The sequence below is a fragment of the Chiloscyllium punctatum genome, chromosome 36 (genome assembly GCF_047496795.1).
Source record: "Chiloscyllium punctatum isolate Juve2018m chromosome 36, sChiPun1.3, whole genome shotgun sequence".
Classification (NCBI taxonomy): domain Eukaryota; kingdom Metazoa; phylum Chordata; class Chondrichthyes; order Orectolobiformes; family Hemiscylliidae; genus Chiloscyllium; species Chiloscyllium punctatum.
In genome coordinates, this window is record NC_092774.1 from 73,471,975 (window position 1) to 73,489,218 (window position 17,244).

A 17,244-nucleotide genomic window follows, 5' to 3' on the forward strand; every position below is an offset into this window, starting at 1 on the left:
GTAGAAATCTTTCTGAAACTTGCATTTTAGATTAGATTAGATTCTATACAGTGTGGAAACAGGCCCTTTGGCCCAACAAGTCCACACCGATCCTTGAAGAGTAACCCACCCAGACCCATTTCCCTCTGACTAATGCACCCAAACACTATGAGCAATTTAGCCTGGCCAATTCACCTGACTTGCACATTTTTGGACTGTGGAAGGAAACTGGAGCACCCAGATGAAACCCAGACACAGGGAGAACATACATACTCCACACAGACAGTCATCCAAAGCTGGAATTGAACCTGGGACCCTAGTGCTGTGAGTCAGCAGTGCTAACCACTGAGCCACCATGCCACCCACATGGTGGGTGGCACAGTGGCACAGTGGGTGGCACGGTGGCACAGTGGTTAGCATTGCTGCCTCACAGCGCCAGAGACCTGGGTTCAGTTCCCGCCTCAGGTGACTGACTGTGTGGAGTTTGCACATTCTCCCCGTGTCTGCGTGGGTTTCCTCCGGGTGCTCCGGTTTCCTCCCACAGTCCAAAGATGTGCAGGTCAGGTGAATTGGCCATGCTAAAATTGCCCGTAGTGTTAGGTAAGGGGTAGATGTAGGGGTATGGGTGGGTTGCGCTTCGGCGGGGCGGTGTGGACTTGTTGGGCCGAAGGGCCTGTTTCCACACTGTAAGTAATCTAATCTAATCTTGCATTGATATATGCACAGTTAGGCCACAACCAAAGACAGGCTGTAAGAGTGAATGGGTGAAGAAAAGACAAGTCCCACATCGTCCATGAGGAGAAAGTGAGAACTGCAGATGCTGGCGATCACAGTCGAGAGTGTGGTGTTGAAAAAGCACAGCAGGTCAGGCAGCATCCTAGGAGCAGGAGAATCAACGTTTCAGACATAAGCTCTTCACCTTGACCTCTCCAGTGTGTGTTGTGAAATTGCTTAACTGCTTAATCATTTCTAGTGGCCGAGCAGAGGCTGATAACAAGTTTGGAACACACGAGAATGACCTCAACTGAGACCTTGGATTCATGTCTCACGACAGGAGACCCAGCTACACAATGCACACACAAATTCTCTCTCTCTCTCACACACACACACTCACACACACACTCAAGTACTCACATGGTCGTGCAGATCCTCTCTGATAGACAGGCTCTCTCTCAGACACACAGTGATACACCCCTCACACTCACATCCATGCACACACCTTCTCACACAATTATACTCCAATACATGCACACTTTACCCAGCACGCGCACGCACACACACAGACGCTCTGTCTCATGCAAGCACTTACACATAGAAGTCTTTGGGGTGAATTGCATTTGCAGTATTATATATTTGGAAATGGAACCAGTCTGACTCAAGACTGGGATACAGAAAGACTCTAACCTCACAGCTCTCATGCATTGTCTGACCTGACGTGTCACCTCCCTTTATAAAACATTATGTTACCTGGAGAATGTTACTAAAAAGAAGTTCTGGGATTAATGAACCGAAATCTGCAACCCATTTTAAAAGATGAAAGACTGAACAGGTTTCTTCAATGTATAATTTATGTTGCATGACACTATAATCTTTTGCTTTTTATTCTGTGTCTTACCATCCCACTCAACAGCTACCTGATGAAGGAACAGTGCTCTAAAACCTAGTGCTTCCAAATAAACCTGTTGGACTATACCCTGGTGTTTGTGTCATTTTAAAAAATTGTTTCCAGTGAATACAGCCCACACCTCCCACTGTTGCCAGTCAACTTTGCAACGTCTATGAAACAATAAACCTGCAGTCCTGAAAAAATTACAATTTTGAACAATACTAGCTACTCATTCACTGCTCCTTCTGAGACACGACATTGGAAACTCGGTGCTGGTGGCTGAAAGAAATAAGAAGCTGTTGGATCTCCTAGCTTTCAATGAGAGTTTAAGCCTGACGGTAATTTCAGGTAACCTTTACTGCGACCCAACTTTGTGACAGCTTCAGATCTCCACATCACAAGGCGTACAAAAACTGGCATTTCTTAAAAAGGAAGCACCTCATGCTTAAAGTCCACACACTCACCCCCACTCCCCCCACCACACTTTCTTTATTATTGGTTATTTGAGTTGTCCCTTTGTAACTGGATCCTTCGTACAGCCGGGTAAAGCATGCAGCTGGGACGACTGAGTGAATCCGTTCCCGCAACGGCAGTTTCCACCACTGAAAAGGACAGAAGTGAATCAGATGGGTGTTTGCCCTCTGAAAATGGTTTCATCCTTAGATTCTGAAGTCCAGATTACTGATCGAATCCCAATTCTGCCGTCTGCCGCGACGGGATTCGAACCTGAGAGTCCCCAGAGCTGGGTTGTTAGCGGCGCTCGGCCATCGCTCCTTCCACCCGCCCCCCCCCGCCCCTGCGATGGCACGTGAACGCGCTAGTGCCTCCACAGGTGGGAGGAGCAGGTGAAGCCCTTCCGGCACTGACAGCAGGTGAATGGCCTCTCTCCGGTGTGAACCCACTGGTGGGTCAGCAGTGCAGCTGACTGAGTGAACCCCCTCCCGTACATGGGGCACGTGAATGGCTTCTCTCACTTGTGGACCCACTCGTGCGTCTCCAGATGGCTGATCCGACTGAAGCCCTTCCTGCACACCGAGCAGGTGAATGGCCTCTCCCCGCTGTGAATACGTCTGTGGGTTTCCAACACGGATGGGAAAGGGAATCCTTTCCCTCAGTCCCCATATTTCCACAGTTTCCCCATTGGGGGAGCTTTCCTTTTGTTGGTCTGAGTTTGAAATTACAATCGTCTTTCCCACTGTGAGGGATGAGACTTTGATTCCCCCAAGCTGAGTAAATGGTGTGAAGCACTTTTCACAGTCAACACACTGAATCTCCCTCACTCTCTGTCTCAGTCTTCTTCCTGCCACACCAGTGTCCAAAATCTCTCAAGCAAACAACAGCAACCATGTATTCTTGATTGGAATGGTTGCTGATATTCAAGTCCCAATGAATCAAGTGGCTCTGTCAGAAGTTGATGTTTCATTTGGTTTCAGATTTCTTTCTGCGCGTCTTCCTGCAAATAAAAAATCGCAAAATAAGTGATCATTGGCAGTACACTAAAACGAACATAGCATAGGTGGCAGTTCCTGTAGTTTGCCAGATGCCTGCTGATCACATAATACCCAGCACACAGAAACCTGAAATCCCTCATGCAGCCAGATAGGCTTATGTGTGTTTAGAGGAAAACTTCATTCAAATATAATCTAATCTGAAACTAAATACGTGTACATATATATATATCAATATGCCAATACTTTCAATGCGGTGCAGTTCCATGAGAAACTATACTTTTAATTGTGAACATGAGGAACAAAGCAATCATTTTCCAGGGTGCAAACTGCATACGTGCCAAACTGAGGGAATACACAAGGAAAATACAGCAGGGAGACAGAATGAGAAGCAGCTGTTCTGGAAACTCTTTGTCACTTGCAATTCTTAGAGCAATGTCAAATGTATTTCACACTGAGCAAGTCTCAGCTGGCTCAAGAGGTGTGTGGTGGATGAGGAAAGAACCGCTGTTTGGCTTGTTGGTCTGGGGGCATAATTCTCAGAGAAAGTCTTTAACTGTACAGACTTCCTGCGCGGTCCGGGATTCAAAACCCCGCCGAGATTGCGTCTCAACTTTATTTGGGCAAAAATGACCCATTAATTTTCTCAAAAACCACCTTCGTGAAACGAGGTTGGGCTGCCTGGAGTACGAATGAGGCAGAAAACAGAGAAGTGAAATAGTTGGCGATTGCGTTGAACAGGTTGACGTGAGTGGTGCGGTGTTTGAGGAATGTCAGCAATAAAGGTAAATTGAAAAATTGGGTCAGCTCTCCTCGGAGAACCGAAGTTTTCCAAGTCAGTAGGGGCCGAGAAACAGGAAATAATGCGGTGAAAATGCTCCCATGTCTGAAAGGATCTATAATGATTCGCCAGAGCTTTAAAGTCACGAGCACGAGCGAATGCAGTAGACGAGGTGCGGCAAATGTGCAGGTAAAGTGCTGCTTCACCTGGAAGATATGTTCCAGCCTGGAAGGATATTCAGGAGGGAGCAGGTAAATTGTGCTTCTGAGTGAAACAACGGTTCGTGCATGCCACGCGCCAGACGAAAGGTTGAAGTGACCTGTGGAAAACCACACTGTGCTTGGGCGCAGAATTACATGGAGACGGCAAGAGAATGATACGAATAGAGACCCACGTTTACTTACTGTGTCGACCCAGCAGAGCGAAGGTGGGCTGCATGGCAAATGACAAGAGAATGTGGGAAGTAAGAAAAAGTTTATATTTACACAGCCTCCATACGTCTGCGCAACACCATATAAGACGACAGCAGTGGAGATCTTTGACATCAGTCTCGAACGTGCAAGCCACACGCCAGACGAAAGGCTGAAGGGACCTGTGGAGCGGCGCACTGTACGTCGGAGCAGAGTGGCGCAGCGGGAGCGTGCTGGGCCCATGACCCAGAGGTCGATGAATCGAAACCATACTCTGCTATTGTTCAGTGCCTACTTGAGCGACTGTGTGCTGGTACTTCGTTCAGCATCTTGCCTTTCAAACGAATTCCTGAGCGTCTAAATGCACCGTACCATATCGATACTGTCGCGAAACTCACACTGTTCAAGTAAGGTGCTTTTGGAGGTCTGAGTGGTCTTCTCCTGTTCTTCGTCGGTTTCCAATCAACTGAATCGCAAAACCACTTTTCTGAGATGCCAATGAGCTGATAAAATTGAAACGCATACCTTGTGGTTTCGTGCCTTCCCTGCAGTAGTTCGCCAAGTCCGTTCCGACGTGAATGACAAGACGATCCGCATCCCGGGGACAGAATGACAAGCAGATGTTCTGGAAACTCTTTGCTGCTTGCAATTCTTGGAGCAAAGTGGAATGTATTTCACACTGAGCAAGTTTCAGCTGGCTCAGAGTCTCCAGTGTACATTGCTCTCTTTCCCGCCAGCTCAGAGAGAGAACAATAGGAGGGACAAAGGAGTGAATAACGATCCGTGTGGGAGGGTGAATAACTGTTAATGGAGACCGTTAGTGGCTAACAATAAGTAGTGTGTCGTAGCAGACTATGTGATAACAAGGGCTCGTATGTGTGTGGCAGGGGTCAAGGACATGGGGGATTTCAGGCCCTAAAGTCATGGAACTCGATCTTGAAGACCGGAGGGCTGTAGGGTGTTGAAGTGGAATATGAGGCGTTGTTCTTCCATCTGGAGCTGAGCTTTGCTGGAACACTGCTGCAAGCCTGAGACAGAGATGCTGGCCAGGGAACATGGTGGCGTGTTAAAGTGGCAGGAAAGCAGAAGCTCAGGGCCTTTTTTTGCGGGCAGAACCGAGATGTTCTGCGAAGCAGTCATCCAGTTTATACTTCGTGCTCCGTTGGGGAAACGACACTGTGAGCAGCAAATGCAGTAGACGAGGTTGCGGCAAACGTGCAGGTAAAGTGCTGCTTCACCTGGAAGGTATGTTCGAGCCTGGAAGGATATCCAGGAGGGAGCAGGTAAATTGTGCTTCTGAGTGAAATCACGGTTCGTAAAAACAGAATGTGGCAATTTAGACAGAGTTAGTATTTGCTTGTCGGCGATATGTCTGCCGGTGCGCGATGGGAGCATAACCCAGAAGGGAAACCATCTTCCCTATTCACTCAATGTCGAGTTTAGCAGTTTTCCTGTATAACGGTGCACTGTTGTGCACCTCGCCTTCTCATCTACTTCCCAAAAAACTTCGACGTAAATATTTCACATTGATACACAGGCCCAGTATGCAGAGTTGAGATGACACACTCGTGGAGGTCTGCGGGGTCTTCTCCTGTTCTCTGTACCCTATGTTGAGGAGGGCAATACTTGTCACTGGTCACTCCGGTGTCAGAGAAAAGTTGAGAAAGAAAACGGTTTAATTTTCTGCCAGTAGGGAGAGCCCGGTTCCTGGGGACGGGCAAACGGCAGCAGAGAGACAGAATGAGAAGCAGCTATTCATACAGTCATAGAGATGTACAGCATGGAAACAGACCCTTCGGTCCAACCCGTCCATGCCGACCAGATATCCCACCCCAATCTAATCCCAGCTGCCAGCACCCGGCCCACATACCTCCAAACCCTTCCTATTCATATATCCATCCAAACGCCTCTTAAATGTTGCAATTGTACCAGTCTCCGCCACTTTCTCTGGCAGCTCATTCCATACACGCACCACCCCCTGCGTGAAAAAGTTGCCCCTTAGGTCTCTCTTATATCATTCCCCTCTCACCCTAAACCCTAAAGCCCTCTAGTTCTTGACTCCCCGACCCCAGGGAAAAGACTTTGCCTATTTATCCTATCCATGCCCCTCATAATTTTGTAAACCTCCATAAAGTCACCCTTCAACCTCCGACGTTCCAGAGAAAACAGCCCCAGCCTGTTCAATGTCAACTGGACTTTACTCTGAGCAAGACTCAGCTGGTTCAAGAGGGACGCCAGCGCGCCAACCGTGTGTCTCGTTGGTCTAGGGGTATGATTCTCGCTTTGGGTCTTCGTCGACGCAGACGTACGAGAGATCCTGGGTTCAAATCCCGGCCGAGCCCGAGTTTCCGGATTCGCGTGAAAGTGCTTGTTTAATTTTCTCAAAAAGCACCTTCGTAAAACGAGGTTGGGCTCCCTGGAGGACCAATGGGACAGAAAGCAGCGAAGTGAAATGATTGGAGATAGCGTTGAATAAGTTGACGTGAGTGGTGCAGTGTTTGAGGGATGTCAGCGATGAGGGTCGATTGGAAATTTGGGACAGCTCTCTTCGGAGTACGGAAGTTTGAAATCTGGCCCGATTGAAGCTTTTCAAGTCATGCGAAGTCCAGACTGAGAAAGTAATGTAGTCAAAATGTTCCCACGCCTGAAAGGATCGGCACCACCCCCACATGAAAAAGTTGCCCCTTAGGTCTCTTTTTCCCTGGGGTCGGGGAGTCAAGAACTAGAGGGCTTTATGGTTTAGCGTGAGAAGGGAAAGATATAAAAGATATGCACCTTCAGGGTACAATCGGCTGAACACCCAGATCTCTAACTCCCCCTCGCGAGAACCAAGAATCCTCAGTTCTATTGAGAGGGGAAAATTGGATGTCAGTCATCTCTGTATTAGAGAATGCATCATTTAAAAAAAAACTGAGAAGGGCATTCCTGACAGAAGATTCAACAGAAGGCGGCACAGAATATTCCAACAGACACGTAACCTGGCTGTAATCTGAGAGACTAAATTTCATTTTTTGTTACGAGAGGGAATCATATTTATTGGATCTGCATATCACGAGAATCTTGTTTTATTCCGGAACAGTCAGTAGTTAGAAGGGAGTTATTCGGTTTTTTAATAGTTTAGTTCATCTGTTCACCGTTACTGTTGGATAAATAAATGGATTTTTGTTGAGTGTTAGGGATTTATTTTTAAACATTAGAGCAGGTTACACCACTTTTCACATTAATTTTACAGATTATAGGGCGATGCGCTTCTCTTTGGGCGTTTCGGTTTGAGATCTCTGGTGGGGTGGGAGTTGGTGTCAGCTTTCCTTTTCTAACAGTATTGACGTGATGTCATGCTGAATGCAGAGGAGTCAATATTAATCCCAGCCTCTTGCTCTGGTTGTGGGTGAATCGCCTTAATTTGGTCACTGACTCAGAAACAACACACAGAACCAACTGCTGAAACAATGATTCACACTTCATTGCACGCAGCAACCAAAACTAAAAACCCTCAAGTAAGCAAGTTCAGTCTCACCGCTGCCACCCTCCCACCACCCGGCTATCACCTGATTGCTGGCAGAATTTAACTGAGTTTCCATCGACAGTGCCCATCTCTGGAAGGGTCAAGGGGTTTGACGCAATATTGTTCATCCAATACTGCTGCTGCATCGTTCTGGAGTGAGAACGTAGAACAATACAGCACAGTTCAGACACTTCAGCCCTCGATGTTGTACCAGCCTTTTATCCAACTTGATGAGACTAGCCTGCACACCCCTCAATTTACTGCCATCCATGTGCTTGTTCAGCAGTCGGTTAAATGTCCTTAAATGTATCTGACTCTCATTCCAACCCTGGAAAAAACCTACCTCTGACATCTCCCCTAAACCTTCTTCCAATTACCTTAAAATTATGCCCTGTCATTTCTGACCTGGGGAAAAAGTCTCTAGCTATTTGTTCTATCTATGCCTCTCAACATATAGTACACCTCTACAAAGTCACCTCTCATCCTTCTTCGCTCCAATGAGAAAGGCCCTAGCTCCCCCAACCTAAGACATGCCCTCCATTCCAGGCAGCATCGAGGTAAATCTCCTCTGTACCCTCTCTCAGCTTACACAGCTTCCTGTTGTGGTTCTGTTCGCCGAGCTGGGAATTGGTGTTGCAGACATTTCGTCCCCTGTCTAGGTAACATCCTCAGTGCTTAGCAGCCTCCTCTGAAGCGCTTCTGCGATGTTTCCTCTGGCAATTTCCCTACACATCTTTCCTAAAATTAGGTGACTAAAAGTGAACATAATATTCCAAGTGTGATCTAATCAGTACTTATACAGCTGCAGCATAACTTGCAGCTCTTAAGCTCAAACTCCCTGCTAATGAAAGCCAACACACCGTACACCTTCGTAACAACCTTATCAACCTGGGTGGCAACTTTGAGCGATCTATGGACTTGGACTCCAAGATCCCTCTGTTCCACCACAGGGCCAAGAATCCTGCCTTTCACCCCGTAGGTTGAACAAACAGAGGAGTTTGGTGAAATGAGAATCATTAGATAAATGCTATTGAGTGAACTGATGGTGCTAAGGGCTGGCAAATCTCTGGGTACAGGTGGACTTCATCATAGAATTTTAAAAGGTGGCTAATGAGTTCATATTTGCATTAATGTTAATTTTCCAAGATTTATTAGATTCAGGCAAGTTTTCCTCAGACTGGAGAGTAACATATTTAATACTTCTGTTCTCGAAGGGAAAGATGTGGTCCCTTGGGTCTATGGCAATTAAACATTTGTTTTTGAATCAATTAATGAGATTATAACCACCATGTCAAAAAGCTCGTGGTAATTGAAAAGAATCAGCATACTAATATGAAAACGAAATGTTGTTTCACCAATTTATTCACAGAATTCCGAGAGTGTGGAAAGAGACCATTTGGCCGATCAAGTCCTGCACCAACCCTCAAGTGCATCCCACCCAGATCCAGACCGCCACTCAACTCCCATAACCCTGCATTTAGCATGGCTAACTCACCTAGCTTGTACATCCAAGGACATTACGCAATCCAGCATGGCTAATCCACCCAACCTACACATCTTTGGACTGTGGAGCCCCCAGTGGAAACTCACAAAGACATCGACAGAACATGCTAACTCCAGATCGTCGACTCAAGGCTGAAATCAAATAGGTGTCTCTGGCCATGAGAGGGAGCCACTGTGCCACCATGCTGTCCTCAAGGAATTCTTTGAAAGAGTATGTAAATTGAAGCCTGTGGATATACTGAACTTGAATATCCTAAAGGTGTTTGACATGTTTTCACAAAAAAGCATATTGCACAGAGGAACTCAGGGTGTAAAGTATAGTTATAGAACAACAACTGACTGGCAGAAAACAGAATATGCAAAAATGGTTCTTTTGTCAAATTGGTTGTATATGACAATGTATGGGGGGGTTCCAACAGGCATCTCTGCTGGCTCCTCAACTTTCTACAATTATATAGATGACTTACAGGAGTGGATCAAAGGTATGTGGTTACATTTGCAGGCAACACAAAGATAGATGCAGATGTACATTGTGGGGATGACATATCAATTATGCAGATTGATAGATTGGTTAAATAAATTAGCAAAACTCTTGCAAGTGGTGTACAATATGGTAAAATGCAATTTGTTACCTACTTGGAGAACAACTGCATAATTCTGAGATGCAGAGGGATCCGGGGGCCTTGCAAATAAGTCACAAGTTAGAATGCAAGCACAGCAAGTGATTAGAAAGGCCAATGACATAAATGTAAGGCGATTATGCCTCAATTACAGAGCAATGGTGGGACTACACCTTGAACACAGTGCTCAGTTTTGATATCCTCATCTGAGGAAGAATGAAAATGCATTAAAGGCAATTCACAGAAGGTGAACTGGATTGACACCCACAATGAACAGACTGTCTAATGGAAAATCATTAGACAGGCAGGTCTGACTTTCAACCAGAGTTTGGAAAAGCAAGGGGTGATTTGATTGAAGTTTCTATGAGCCTGAATGGTCTTCAAAAGATGGATGTTGAAGGATGTTTACTTACTGTTGTGAACGAACAATTAGATCACCCATTTATAGAGTCTTAGAGATGTACAACACAGAAACAGACCCTTCGGTCCAACCCGTCCATGCCGACCAGATATCCCAACCCAATCTAGTCCCACCTGCCAGTTCCCGGCCAATTTCCTTCCAAACACTTCCTATTCATATACCCATCCAAATTCCTCATAAATGTTGCAATTGTGCCAGCCTCCACCACTTCCTCTGGCAGCACATTCCATACACATACCAACTCTGCGTGAAAGTTACCCTTAAGGTCTCTTTTATATCTTTTCCCTCTCACCCTCAACCTATGCCCGCTAGTTCTGGACTCTCCGACCCCAGGGAAAAGACTTTGCCTATTTATCCGATCCATGCCCTCATAATTTTGTAAACCTCTATAAGGTCACCCCTCAGCCTCCGATGCTCCAGCAGCTCAAATCCTCCAACCCCTGGCAACATTCTTGTAAATAGTTTCTGAACCCTTTCAAGTTTCACAACATCTTTCCAACAGGAAGGAGACCAGAATTGCACGCAGTATTCCAACAGTGGGCTAACCAATGTCCAATACAGCCGCAACATGTCCTCTCAACTCATGTACTCAATACTCTGACCAATAAAGGAAAGCATACCAAATGCCTTCTTCACTATCCCATCTACCTGCAACTCCACTTTCAAGGAGTTATGAACCTGCACTCCAAGGTCTCTTTGTACAGCAACACCCCCGAGGACCTTACCAATAAGTGCATAAGTCCTGCTAAGTTTGGCTTTCCCAAAATGCAGCACCTCACATTTATCGGAATTAAACTCCATCTGCCACTTCTCAGCCCATTGGCCCATCTGGTCAAGACCCTGTTGTAATCTGAGGTTAACTCTCTGAGATCCACTACCCCTCCAATTTTGGTGTCATCTGCAAACTTACTAACTGTATCTCTTATACTCGCATCAAAATCATTTTGGTAGATGACAAAAAGTAGAGGGCCTAGCACCGATCATTGTGGCATTCCACTGGTCACAGGCCTCCAGTATGGAACACAACCCTCCACCACCACCTTCTGTCTTCTACCTTTGAGCCAGTTCTGTATCCAAGTGGCTAGTTCTCCCTGTATTCCGTGAGATCTAACCTTGCTAATCAATCTCCCATGGGGAACTTGTCGAACGCCTTACTGAAGTCCATACAGATCACATCGACTGCTCTGCCCTCATCAATCCTCTTTGTTACTTCTTCAAAAAATGCAATCATTTGTGACAAAGAAGGAGGGAAATTTTTTGAAAGGTTGTGCAGCTTTGGAATACTTTGCGACAGAGATAGTGAAGCCAGGACCATTGAATATTTCTACGGCAGAAGTAGATTAATTCCTTTGCCTAAGAAGTATCTAAGGTTATGGGGATGGATGCGAATGTGAAATGTATAACACAAAGTAATCAGCCATTATCTTCTTGGAGTGGAGCAGTTTAATGAGCCGAATGGCTTACTTCAGCTCCTAATTTGGACATTCATATATTCTGCTAGCTATAATGACCTGGGTTTGACGAGCATACATTTCCAATAAGCCCATGTTGATTCTGCTCAGTCCTATCATCAATTTTTAACTGTCCTGTTGTTGTACCTTTTATTATAGATTCCATGTGCTCTCTTCCTTCTTTCTAAAACAGTGGGATGACATGTGCCACTTTCCAATTATCACTTTCCAGTGAACGAGCGGTATCCACGAAGCCCAGGGAATTTAGCTACTTTAAATCCTATTCAATTCTCTGATGCATTTTTGTTTCATACATATTAATATCCTTCAGTTATTCATTTATACTAGCCCCGACGTTTGCCATAATTTCTGGGAGCTATTAGTATTTTCCACTGTATGACATTTCAATCACTGAACCTCTTACCAACAACATCCTGTGATTTAAACCTGTGACCTCCTGATTCAGAGATAAGGCTGATCCCTGCAAGCAGCTGGTTTGGGTGTATGACTGCCACCAACACTGTGGCAGTTTGGGAAATCCATTCTTGTTGGGCCAGTAAACACTCAATTCACGCTGCTCAGCATCAAAGGAGTTGACAGTGTCATGACAGTGTCAGTATCAAAGGAGTTGACAGTCAGTAATTTGATTTATCTGAAAGAGGTGAGATGTTTCCTGCCTCTGTGCCAAAAGCAAAGATCATGTCCAAAGAATCTGTCCCTAGTGGAGGTTTACTACTAACAATTGGAGTCCAAGACCTTTGTCCTTGGTTACTGATAGCTTATTGCTCGAGAGGTTGGATCAAGGGGACACCTATCCAGTTCTTGGTCAACTATCAACTATCCAGGGGCAGAGGGGCATCAACTTGTGCAGAAAGGAGCAGCAAGAAGCTAAACAGCATTCATGGGTTAAACGAATGAGTGGAAAAAATGTTTAATGTCACCCAATACGACAACATCAGAACCATTTACTTTTCACCCAAGAAAGACTGATTGGAGAACCGCTAAATTATTAGAAACTAAGCACTATAAAAGGGAAAAAAAGACTTTGGAGACCAAGTACACAAATCATCAAAAGTAGCAGACAGGTACAAAAACCAATTGAAAAATACAAATAGAGGCATCTGTTACAAAGGAGATGAAATACATGGGGTTGAAAGTTATGTTACAGTTCCAAGCATCATAGAATTCTAACATCACAGACAGACACCATTGGCCGGTCATGTCTGATAATTGAATTCTGGTGGAGTTTCCTCGCCTTCAAATTTATGGTGTTAAATTCTAACACCACCTCTGCACACTTCTGGAGACCTCGAGTTTACAGAATCACACCACATTCCTCTCTACCTCCTCCAGGAATAACTATTTCTCCCGAAATACTGCCAGTTCCTCAGATTACTTGGTACCCCCGAATACAATCCGCATGTCAGGAAATGTCTGGGCTGCCCCGACACCAACAGTCACCCTCGGAACTGTAGAAAATGCAGAAATCTAAGGTGCAAAGACACTTGGGTGTTCTAGTCCAGGATTCTCTCAAGGTAAACTTACAGGTTGAGACAGTAGTTCGGAAGGCAAATGCAATGATGACATTTAATTTGACAGGACTTGAATGTAAAAGTAGGGATGTAGTTGAGGCTTTGTAACACTCTGAACAGGCCATATTTGGAGTATTGTGCGCAGTTTTGGGACCAAATCTCAGGAAGGATGTACTGGCCTAGGCATGTGTTCAGAGGACGTTCACGAGAATGATCCCAGGAATGAACATTTGAACAAATAAGGAATGTTTGAGGACTCTGGGTCTATAGTTAATGGAATTTAGAACGATGACAGGGGATCTAATTGAAACCGACAGAATTCTGAACAGACTGGCTGTTGGGAAGATGTTTCCTTTGGTAGGAAAGGCTAGAAGCCGAGGGCACAGCCTTAGACCAAAGGGAAGACCCTTTAGAATGGAGGTAAAGAGAAATGTCTTCAGCAAGAGTGGTGAATATATGGAATTCACTGCCACTGAAGACTGTGGAGGCCAGGTCATTGAGTACATTTAAGCTGTGAATGATACTTTCTTGAGTATGAAAGGGATCAAGGGTTACTGGGAGAATGGGGTTAAGAAACTTATCAGCCATGACTGAATCGCACAGCAGTCACAATGGGCTGAATGGCCTAATTTCAGCTCCTATGGTCTTATGATTCACTGATGTGTGGAGGGGTGAGGAACGGGGGGGGAAAGAGATGAAGAGAGGAATACAATTAACTGGGAAGCTGGATACAGATAAGGGAGAAAGGAAGAGAAGGAAATACAAGAAGTGTACATTAAATTAGAGAACCCATAGGAGATCTGGCATACAGAGGGATCTGGGCATATAGATCCCTGAAAGTGGCAAAGCAGGCAGGCACGTGGTCAAGAAGGCATACAGCACGCTTACCTAGAGTGTAAGAGTTAGTGAGTTATGTTACAGCTATTTATTCCGGCCACATTCATAACATTGCGTGCAGTTCTGGCCAGCATGCTACCGGAAGGACGTGGATGCTCTGGGAGAGGGTGCAGAGAAGGTTCACGAGGACGTTGCCTCTCATGAAAGCAAAAATCCTCTTTGGATTTCTTTTGATTAGCGAAAACAGGTACTAATGTGGGTCTTTTGTAAAAGCAAAGTGGCATAAAGCAAACGTGCAATAAGTGGGGGATATATCAGTTTGCTGATGAGGGATGGGAAGGGGCAATGAAGGGGGGTGGGTGGAGGCTCAGGCAGAGCGAAAACACTGATAGAGGCCAATTGAGTCAACCAGCCTAGCCCTGTGCTGGAGACTCAATGGGACAGAGACAAATGTATCTATTTCATACCTACCTGCAGGGGTTGGACAAACATTACGCTCTATCCAGGGTAAAAATGTCCTCCATCTGCTCCTGCAGATCAATTCCGTAGGGAAGGTGCTGTCAGACAGCACTGGAAGTAAAGTGGGTGCGAGAGCAGCAAGTCCGACAGAAAGGATCCTCTTGCCCCTCCCACTTCACCCACTAAACAGGGTTCAAGGTGCGACTCAGCGGCAGTAACAGCAGAATATACTGGCACTAGAGTGTGTCCAGCAGAGATTCACACGATCGATCCCTGGAATGGTACGCCGAACACACGAGGAATGGCTGATGATCCTGGGATTGTATTCATTAACATTCGGTAGGTTGAGGAGAGATCTAATAGAAACTTACAAGATTATGTTTGGCTTAGAAAGGGTGGATACTGGGAAGTTGTTTCCATTAGGCGGAGGAGACTAGGATCCAGGGACACAGCCTGATAATTAGAGGGGGTCAATTTAGAACAGAAATGAGGAGACATTTCTTCATCCAGAGAGTGTGGGCCTGTGGAATTCATTGCGAGGGAGTGCAGTGGAGGCCAGGACGTTAAATGTCTTCAAGTCAGAGATTCATAAATTCTTAATTAAGGAATTAAGGGCTATGGGGAGAGTGTGGGTAAATGGAGCTGAAATGCCCATCAGCCATGATTAAATGACAGATTGGACTCAATGGGCTGAATGGACTTACTTCCACTTCTGTGTCTTATGGTCTTAATTTATTGATGTTGACTAGATATTCTAAATTAATCTAGTCTCATATGCCAGCACATGGCCCATACCCCTCTGAACCCTTCCTATTCAGAAACCATCCAGATGCCATTCACATATTGTAATTGTACCAGCCTCCACCATTTCCTCTGGCAGCTCATTCTTTACGCTCATACCCTCTGAGTTAAAAAGTTGCCCTTCGGTTTCTTTTAAATCTTTGCTCATCCACTTCACCCTAAAGCTATTACACTTTAGCTCTGGACACCCCCAAACCCAGGGGACAATATCTTGTCTGTTTACCCAATCCATGCCTTTCATAATTTTATAAATGTATACAAACACCTTTACCACACTCGGGAAAACAGCCCAAAACAATTCAGCTCAAACCCTCCAACACTAGCAGCATCCTTGTAAATTTTTCTGAACCCTTTCAAGTTTCACAACATCCTTTTGATCGGAGTGAGAGCAAAAGTGGCCGAACCAATGTCCTGCACAGCCACAACATCACCTCCCAACTCCGATACTCAGAGGGCTGGGAAAGTTGTATTTTGTGGGTTTTGAAAACTGGGAAAGAATGGAAGTATAACCTGAACGTTTGAGGGTCAGTTTGGAAGCATCAACACTTCGGGGTGGGGGGGGGGGGGGCGGTGGCAGAAAGAAGACATGAGGGAAGGAAACCAAATGTGCTGCAGCCAACACGGAGCAAGAACAGAGGATGTAAAACTGTTGCAGCCAGCTTGAAGCTGCAATGTGGATCATTGCACGTGCTGTACTTGAACCTGATGCATTTATTTGTGGGAATCAGATGCATTTTAAGAATAAAAATAAAGTATTTCCCCCTCTCCAATTGCTGTCATCCGTCCCTCCTCACCCGGATAATTTAGACACGTACCTGAGGTGGCAGAGTAGGTTCCCTCCTTGATTTCACTCCAGTTGCTACAAGTGATCAGATTACCCCCTCCCTCTCTCCGTCCCAGGATGAGGAGTTGCCCAGAGGAGGGTGTTTCACGTTGAAATTAATATGGCCACTTTCGCGTTGTAATGTCAAAAGTGGGACAGGGAGCAGGGACAGGCTGACAGCAGAACTCTGCAGAAGATGGAAGGAGAGCAGTTTGCAAAAATCCCTTCCCTTCAAAGAATCCTCACAGTGTGGAAGCAGGCCACTCGGCCCAATAAGTCCAAACCAACGTTCTGAATGGTAATTCACCCATATCCTTCCCCTTATTGCCCTACATTTATCCCAGAGTACTACACCGAACTTACACATCCCTGGACACTATGGAGGGAATTTAGCATGGCCAATCCACCCTTGAAGATCTGGATCCCAGGCGGGACCCCTCCGTCCTGAGATCGGTCAAAGAACGAACGGAATGCGGACTGTACAAAGCAAAGTTATCAGTTTAATAAAGCAAGGCAGTCTGATGCAATTCTGTCCAGCAACACAGAAGTTAAAGCTTCTGAGCTCCGTGGCGAAATTGCAGAATTACGTTCGAAAATTACACATCATTTACATGTTTTTTAAGAGAGCACAGCCTTAAAAGACCAATCAAATGTAATAAGGTGACATGATTGACAGCAGGCTAGTCCAATATTTCCTAGGAAACAGATTGTTTTACTCTCAAAATCATCCCATGCTTGCTAGTTCAAAGTTAGTTCGAACACCAAATTCATATGATTCATATTATTAAACTCCATTGTTTTCTTTTCCCCAAAGCTAACTAACTCAGCAAAGCAGCAATTCTAGTTCACAGTATCAAATCATAGCCTGAAGCCATTTTAAATTGAAAAGCCATTTTGTGGTTAATAAAAACCTACATCCACCTGTTGCTCCTAACAAGAGCCTCATCTCCCCCTGGGTTCATCTCCATCATTGCAAGCTCATCAGACGAGCCCCTTGCAAGCAAGGAGGGGGGGGGGGGGGTGGAGGAGATGATAAAGATCGAACTTCCCCTGTTGCATGGACTTGCC

The 17,244-nt window shown here is 45.5% G+C and overlaps 1 long non-coding RNA gene across 1 annotated transcript; it reads right to left on the reverse strand.

Moving 5' to 3' along the window:
- Window positions 1-1,898: 1,898 nt before the first annotated feature.
- On the reverse strand, window positions 1,899-16,414 carry LOC140461146 (uncharacterized). The gene is made up of 2 exons (XR_011954475.1): window positions 16,169-16,414; window positions 1,899-3,038 (listed from the first exon to the last, which is right to left on the reverse strand). It is a non-coding gene; the product is annotated as an uncharacterized lncRNA (long non-coding RNA).
- Window positions 16,415-17,244: the final 830 nt, after the last annotated feature.